Here is a 9401-nt window from a genome sequence, read left to right on the forward strand (position 1 = left end):
CTGATACAATTCTTACTGTTGCCACAATAAATCACTTGTGCATAGATTCCAACCATATTGATCATTACAAAAATATAACCATTGACCAACAGCGCACGTTTCTTGCAACGTTGTACAAAGCATTCAGCTTATCTGCTGTGACAATACCACACTTGATGCTATTGTAAAATTTACAATGGATGGCTTCCGTTTATCTACAGTGTTAGCATCCATCGAATTATCTTCAGGGAAACGTGATGCCAGGATCACACACTTCCCCTTTTTAGGTACAGAGAAAACTAGAGTTCAGTCTTGTGGAAGCCAAAAAGGGAACTGTGGGCAGCCCTTCCTTTACTGATAGCAAACTCTAGAGAAATCTCGTGCTTGTTTTTCTTCATCGTGCCAATGAAAGAAAAATTCTCCCTTCATAGCTCTATTATCGTTCCAGTACTAGTAAACCAGTTGTCTGCTTTCACATTTTGACCTGACTGATAAATAGCTTTACACAGCCACGGAACCACAAAAAAATGTTTATTGCTCAGTTGGTAAACCCTTCTGGTTGGAACACAGCGTATATTTCCAAATTGTACAGGTGAAATTATTAAGAATCCACAAAAGCATAGATTTTAAATCCATACTTGTATGTTTTGATAGGTACATATTGGCGAAAACTGCACCTTCCACAGAATCCTTCCATCGCCTTGTCTACTGTAACATTTTCTCCGAGGGTATAAGATTTCTGGTAGTTGTGTACAAACACAATAAATATTTCCCGAATTGGTGTTAGCTTGTCTAATTGTCTTCTTTCCTCACGAATAGCGCGATTGTAAAATCTAAGGCACCCCACAATAAATTTGAAACGTTTTATGCTCATTTGCGAGGTGAAATTTTTCAATGCCATCCCCAACAGTCCACACAGATCTTCCAGGCTTTATCTGTTACTTTTGTTAATAACAATTAAAAACAAGAGACTGATAGAGGCTTTCAATTCAATAACATCTATTGATTTTACCCCTCCATCACGCTGAAATGAAGCTTTGACACTCTCAAAATGCTGATTGGAATACAAAACTACAATAGACAAATATCGTCATCTATGAGGCAATTACAGCATAACAAAGGCTGCTTTGGCTGCGCCTATTGGTCCACGTAAATTTCGAATAATATTATCATCTTCGAACAATATGCTTTGGATTTCTTCAACATGATCTAGCACATCCCACTTAAACTAATAAAATTCCTATAAAATAACGCAACCAGGCGCAGTGTATTAATTTGATATTTGACGTTCAGACAGCAGACACTGACGATTAAACATTTCAAAAAGAATTTAAGTGCATTTTACATTCTGGATTAGCTTTGTACTACTTACTACGTTGATAAACAAATAAATTGATTGTTGAAATGATACACGAAAGGGCACAGTGAATAAAAACGAGCAATCGGCTCATATCTCATCAAGAGAGCATTAGTGTCGATACTGAATCATACAACAATGAAAGGCATGCAGAGAAAGGAAGCTATAACGAGAAGGCGGCAGTGCTGCCAATTGTTGACAATTAATTTACAGAATCACACAACAATGAAAAGCATAGGGAGAAGGAAAGCTATTGACGAGAAGGCGCCAATACTGCAAATTGTTGAAAAGTAATTTACAGAAAATTTCGACATGTATCAATCTGAACAGCTGCGCCCGATGCAAGCATAATAAAAACTAAACAAAGCAGAGCAACAATGCAAAAGTCGTGGCACTACATCTGGAAACAATGAACACGTGAACTGCGTCTTTTAAACAATCGGCAAGTGACGTCAGCGTAGCAGTTACAATAGAGGTAGCATCAAAGCTTCTCGCGGTAGCATCAACAATAGTGCACTTTTTGGGTGGCGCGCGCTGTGTCGAGTGAAGACGCCCGCCAGCGCTGCACTTCGCTCCTTGATCTGCCCCTAAGGACTAAACGTAACAATACTACTCACACTGATACGAATAATCATTATGCTCGTTCAGTCAGAGCTCTTGTGCCGTCGGTGCCTGTTGTGCAGTCGATGCTGTTGTGTAAGTGATATTTATGAACCGTAATACCCATAAAAATGTACAATCTACGAGAATTGAAACGTCTTCTCAGCGTGGAGGAATTTAAAGTAATCGATGATAGAGGCATTCAGTTTGCTCTGTCTCATCCGGTCTTCCAAAAACTGTCCGATGCCATGGCCGACATCGGCTCGAAAATGTCTTCAAAACATATTTACACAACAATTAAAGAAGATCGTCATGATCTGCTTACTTTTGCTAGAGAGACCTTCAGGCTGGAATGTTTCATTGAAGAAAAAGACGACAGCAAAGGTCAGTCGTGGAATGTTTTTGGTTCTTCATGCAACAAGGACATGACAAAGCAATTTGACCTACTACTGTCAGCAGAAAAATGGTCTACCATAAAACAACGAACAGGAAACTTGGAAAGCCTTCAAGACAGGAAATATGGAAGTGGACCGATTTGATGGCTGATAAAATTTATGAACATCACAAAATTCCATGTGCCTTCTCTTTAAAATACGCGAAAGTCTGTGAAACTTCAAGTTCAAAATACTCCTTGATGATGAAAGGCAGATGTACAGAATGCGGAGCCACTTTCGAAGGGATTGCTTTGAAAAAGCCAAAAAAGGACAACGATATTATTCTAAACCGCAGACTTTCAAACTTTTCAGACGATAGTAATCACCTGAAAAGAAGACAACTTCGTGGCACGAGAAGACAACAGGTCGCTGCTAAATTGGTTGATAGCAGGATGCCTGCAGCTCTTTGGCGAAATGATGAAGCGAAAAATTTGTCTTTCAGAGACATGATTCATAGCAGTGTATACGATTCAGTAGATGCTACAGGTGACGTTGCATTTCGAGTTATTTCACGATTTGGAGATCTGTCAAACAGGGCTGACTGTGTGGAAATTAAGTCAGAGTACATATACCTGTATCAGTACAAGTGCATCCGCGAAGTAAACGTCACTACCAAAGATCCAAATATCATCAATCAATCATCAGTCAGTTGCCCAACTTATGAGATGATATCCTCTAGGCATGGCGCATCATTCTTGTCATTTTTCTTTATGGAAATCGTCAGATATGGAGCTTCCAGAACAAAAATAATGGTAACTGATTTTGGTAAGGCTTTGTTGGTTGCATTTCTAGAACAATAGGCAATTTCTCGGACGTAACAAATTATTTGAATAGGTATTATAGTCATATTGTTTTGCATGAGAGAGTAACTCTAACCTTATGTTGTTTGAGAATAGATTTAAACCATTTTATGGTTATGATTTCGAGGTGGAAATGGTTATCAAAAAATTATTTTAAGAGCCAATTTTTTTCACCTAATAATTTAAGAACATAATGTGACATACTGCAGCTTAGAATATTTAATCCATTGTTGAATAAAATGGTTCAGTGTGTAGGCAAGCACACTATTTATTATTCATCCATAGCTTTGTTTAAGTAGCTTTAATAGTGGATGAGATACCAGTAACAATATCTCTGTATGCAAACACGTTGATTACAGAAAATTGAAACTAAAGATTTGTATGTCATTTTCTTCTCAATGACGACATTTCAGACCGTTCCTGCTCCATAATCTTGTTGATTCCTTTCGTGTCCTTTTCATTTTCTAGGGTTTTACTTCTTTTCTTTGTTATTCTGGCCTCCTTTTTCATGTTTTCAGCAGCTTTTTCAGTTTATGTGCCATGTTGCCTGTCCGCTCATACCAGCACAATTTTCATGTTGTTCCTAGTTTTGATGCCTGTTGCGCTCATTGTTTTTAATATTTACTCCATTATTAAAACATATTATCCAACAACATCCAACATCCATTCCAACAACGTGAAAAGCTGAAATGCCAACAAAAACAGATTTCGGTAAGTGTTCCCAAATACAACTGTTGAAACGCATTCTGATTTTGTTTTATGCCACGTAAACATTTTTTCTGCACATATGACAGTCGACAGGTTCTTCAAAGATATTACATAAACGAGGTTCTATGGAAACTGCGGCGCCCAAATTAAACAAAATGACATTTAAGCACGAGAATGACGAGATACTGTACATCAAGTGTATATTTTTAGAATCAGGAAGAACCAGAAGAATTTTATTACGTGAAACGGTAATTGTTTTGAGCTCTCATGACATCCAGGACCCACTAACAGCTAAAAATATGTCCAGGACCCTCATGGCAACGTCACCAGACGCTAGGATACATAAAAACATGTGCTGTGTGTAACGAATAAATTTGAAATTGCTGTCGTTAATATTGTTGCAAACATTTGTTCTATTTAGAAAGGAAGTATGGAAGTTTGATGAGTTACACTATAGCGAGAGTCAAAAGTCTTTACAATGTATAGAAATGTAAGTATATTTAAATGAATATATTGTACAAACGAACTAAGTAGTATGTTAAAATCCTAATTCAGTACATGACTGATAAAGGTGTTATTATGTTGAGGGGATACAGTATTAACGTTAATAAGGAGTTTGAAATTTGTAAACAATAGCCTCGTTTATTTGTTTATTTATTTATTTACTTTATTGTTCCATGGGACCAAATTAAGGAGAAGTCTCCATGGTCATGGAACGAGTCAATACATAGAATTATAACATGATAGTAGAAACAGATAAAATTAAATATAAAAAACATATTCAGGCGATAAGTCTGAAGTTTAAATAAAGAAAATCAACAATGTAACACTGGAATTTGCTTAATTTTTTAGCTCTTCCAGGAGTTTCTCGACAGAATAGAAGGAGTGAGCCATGAGGAAACTCTTCAGTTTACACTTAAAAGAGTTTGGGCTACTGCTAACATTTGGTCCTCATTAATCCAGATTTCCGGTTTTTCTGGATTCATATTTTGTGTCCCTTGGTATTTTTCTCTCTTTTTTTTTTATAACACGAAGATATGTAGTCGGTGAGGTACATAGGCTGCTTATCACTAGGCCAGTAATTTAGTCTAGTACTGAGTGATTAAGGAGTTCAGGGTGTGTGAATGACATTGGTTCTCAATTATTGTACTTTAATATATCGGTGTATTGGTGCCCATCAAGTAAGTTGCATAGTAGTCATGGGGGAATTTCCTGATGTGGAATCTGAGGGCCATTCTCCTCAGAAGCACAATTCTTGCCAGCCTGAATAGTGTGTTCTACCTCATCTTGGGAGATTGTTTTTGTTAGGTCATAGTCATCTGTGGAGGAATCTGTGGGCATGCTAAGGAGGAGGGGGAACTTGTGTATGGCTGTCTGTCAGAAATGATCATTGAATAGGTTGTCTTGAGGGAATCTGTAGGCATCGATTAGTACATCTTTGAAGAGTTTTGCAGATTTTTTTCGGTTTTTGGTGGATGTTTTCTATTGTTAATTTGTAATTCCTTTCCATGTTTTGTCCTGTTAGAGTCTTGACTTTGGTCCGGAACTTGTATCCTTGTCTACAGTTGAGCTGGGCACAAGTTTTGCCCCATTGTCATAGTCAGTGTTCAGAGACAAGTTGTTTTATTCAGTTGTTTCGTCGGTTCCAGAGGGGTTTAGTTCGGGATGCTTTGTCCTGTCTGTTTGGGTATGTAGTTGTCGTTTTTGTCTGATGAGATGTAGTATGTCTGGAGGTAAGTGTAGCCTCCTTTTTTGTATTGTTTTGGTCAAGATGTCAGTTTAAATGGCAGTTTTGGTGGCGTCGATGATTCTGTTGTTTATCAGGTCAAGTTCAGTGTCGTCAGCGATTGTCAGGGGTGCGAGCAAGTTGTTCATATTTAGTCCAGTTAGCATGAGAGTAAAGTATTATTGTTCAGGTGTTTGTGTGTGAGGCGGGGGAGGGGGGGGAGGATATATTGGAGTGGTGCTGAAGACAATGGAGAGGTATTGGCTGGCGCTGCTGTTACCCACCATTGCTGATGTCATAAAGTCTGTCAGGCTAGGACTGTGAAGGATGTGGCTGGGAAGAGAACTACCTGTCTGTCCAGGGAAGCTGTAGGTGCTCATGGGGATTCTAGTCACAGTTTCGGTTATCAGGAAGTCTAAGAGGGCTATTCTGTTGTGGTTGTGATTGATGCCACCTAGCGGTTCATTCCGAGTATTTAGATCAACCCACAGAATGTTGAGATGTATTGGAGAAATGCACATGCAACTTCAGCATCAGGTGTGATGTGCAGACAGACTGTCATAGTCTGGGGTAGCAGATCGTGATGATTACCCCTTTGATATCCTGAAATTGTGGGAGGAGTGGGGTTTCTTGTGCAGCCAATGTCTTTTTTGAATAGACTGTGATGCCACTCTTGCCATCTGGTCAATGTTTAATGTAGTAGTTGTAGTCACAGTTGATATTCAAGTTGTGAGTCAGTTTGGTCCAGATCCGTGCAATCCCTATAATGTTTGGGTAGTGTTTGATAATAAGGTCTTTTTGTAGGGCTGTTTTTGTTTGTAGTCGTTGTGAGTTCACAAACAGAAGGTTCGTTGTGCTGTGGTTTGGGTGTGTTGCCATATTAGTGGAAAGGGTGGGGAGGGGGGAATGCTCTGTCTGGTGTTTAGTGTTTGAGCATATATGAGAAGAGAGTTTTGCTGATTGTCATTCTCACTTCTTGACCTGCTTGGTTGTAAATCAGATCTTTTTCTGAAGCTTCTTTGTTCAACCTGTCCAATTGGTTAGATGATTTGTTTCCTCTGACCTTGGAAAATGTACAAAAGTGTCGAGGTAGGAGTGTCTGTTAGTTGTAAGGGTCCCTGAAGGAGACCGTTTTCTGCTGCTTTGGTGTGCTCTTTGCATTTGTACGAGAGAGAGATGTGGGGGCTGCCACAATTGGAGCTGGTGGGATTGCTGTCAGCACCCAGTTTGCACAGTGTGAATGGGTGGTTGTTGAAAGGCCGTGAAACTGCTTAAATGTGTCATGCTGTGCATCTCCCATAAGATCATCTGTTGTCAACACAAACATTCCTGCCAGCAAGAAATTCATAATTCCCCACCACACAATTTTTTTAGGGTTGCTTAACTTCTGGCTCACCCTTTATATGAACAGTGCAGTCAGGTGAAGTAAATTTTAGTACAGAAATAAAATTCTGCGAGAAGTGTATTACTTGCAATAGCAGAGCAGCACGCTTTCCCCCGTTTCTGAGTTGTTGCCTTGTAATTAAACACTACAGTAGTTTTAGCATTGTTAGTGTCACTGAGGAAGTAGCAGCTCGCCATAAAACTACAGGTAGTTGACTTAGGCCATGGTCATTAAGCAGTCTCATCACCTACAGTTTGGAATGAGAACATTATTAATCTTGCATGCATAACACTGTTTACAATGGCGAGGGCCATGTACAACTTTGCAGTGGTTCCCAGAATATGTATGTAGATATAGAGTAATTATCAATCTGAGTAATAAACATTCCAGTAAACCGTGGACGTGATTAACTTCACAAGGACGTATTTGGAAGTGTAACACTTTCCCCACCACCTGGTCTGCGCTAGGAAGGACAGGAATCCATTCAGTCCCACAAAGCCATTTTTTTTGTGGGGAAATATTGAAGACAAGTGTGAGGAAATGGAGTCTCAGTAACATGCGGTCAGATTCACATTTGATCAAAAGTTCTTCTGCAGCCCTTCATGCTTGTGTTCACCTTGGCGACGTTCCAGTGTCCATTACTCCTCAACAGCCATTGAATATGGTTTATGGAGTCATTTTTCATAGGGACCTCATCCTTCAAACCGATGAGGAACTCCAGTTAATCTGATATGACAGGGCGTTCATTTTGTTTGGTGTGTTCAGAAAGGTCATAAGGACAATTGTTCTAATACTTCACCTTTCTTCTGGCTTTTGAGGGAGATACCTTCCCAGAGAAGATCAAGGTTATATGTTATTGGTGTGGTGTAAATGCGTATGTCCCACACTCATGAGGTGTTTTCAGTGCTAGTGTTTTGGGCACATATCTTGCTGCTGTACAGTGGACCCTCTGTGTGGAGAATATGGACACCCACTCCACAAAGGGAGCCCCTGTGTTTTGCTGCATGTGTGTGTTAATTTTCATGACCCTCACTTCTCCCCACACTCGTCAGATTGCCCGGCTCGTAAGAAAGAAACGAAGACATTGGAGTATAAGTTCCTTGATCGTTTATTTTGCACTGAGGCTACTCAAAAGTGTGACCAACTTTATCCTGTGTCGATGACTTCTACCTTTGCCTCTTTTATGTCCTTTTCCCCCCTCCACCCTCTTCCTTACTCGAGTCCTGGCCCCCTCTCCTCTCCTCCTCCCCTGTGGTTCTCACACCATTCCCTTTGGGGGCCCTCTTGGGACCCCTCTGCCCCTGACACTCTCTGGATGGAGGCCTGCTAGCACAATTCAGCCATGGGACACACAGTCTGTGCGCCCCACAGACCTTGCAGAAGTCTGCTCTCCCTCTCTGCCCTGCCCTCCTCAGCCTCTGAATGAGAAGAAGAAACATAAGTCCCAGGACAAGGCCCCCTTAGTGCCTCCAGGAGATGCCATCTACCCTCTCGCAACCTGAGCCTGAACTCCTATTTATGGATGTCATTCCACCCTCGTTGGTGACGGATGGTGACCCAGTGGTCAGCCCACTTGTCTCCCGTTTGGATACCGGCTCCGTGTGTATTCAATGAAACTGCAATGAATACTTCTGTCACCTCTCAATCCTGCATAGCCTTTTACTTGGCAACTTGTGTCATTCTCCAGGATCTCATTTTACTGATGCTCACCCACCAACACTTTGTGGGTTCCATTCTCTCTGTTGGAAATGGGTCAGCCCTTTCAGAGCTTCTGGTGGTGTTTGCACATTGGTCCATATGGACATTGTTAGCAAACGGATTCCCCTTCATACCATATTGGAAGCAGTTGCCATCTGTGTCCACTTGAACTTGCAGTCACGGTTTGCATCTCTATCTCATTCACGACATGCCACCTACACCTGCTGCCCTAACTACCCTCCTTCAGCAACTACCCCTCCTTTCCACCTATCATCCTTCGTGGGCAGTACTTTTTCGTCTAGTCAGGGACTCCTCATTGGCCAATTTATTGTGGACGACAACCTATTCTTTCGTAATGATGGTTCCCACACACATTTTAGTGCTAGATATGGCACTTTCTCTGCCACTGATCTATTTCTCACTTCTCCTCCCCTTATTCCTTCCTTACACTGGTTGCCACACAATGAACTCTGTGTTAGTGACCACTTCCCATTGATTCTCTCATTCCCTTCCCACCTCCCAATGACAAGGTTACTCTGCTGGCCTTTGGTTGTGCTGATGGGCCTCTATATACGTCCCAGGTCATGTTTACACCTGCTTTGTCAGGTTGTATAGATGAAGTCACACATGATCTGTGCAATAAAAAATCTGCACTGCCAGCATTGGTGTTCGTCATTCAATGGGCCCTGTTCACTGTTGACCAGTTTCATTATGG

The sequence above is a fragment of the Schistocerca serialis genome, chromosome 5 (genome assembly GCF_023864345.2).
Source record: "Schistocerca serialis cubense isolate TAMUIC-IGC-003099 chromosome 5, iqSchSeri2.2, whole genome shotgun sequence".
Taxonomy (NCBI): Eukaryota; Metazoa; Arthropoda; class Insecta; order Orthoptera; family Acrididae; genus Schistocerca; species Schistocerca serialis.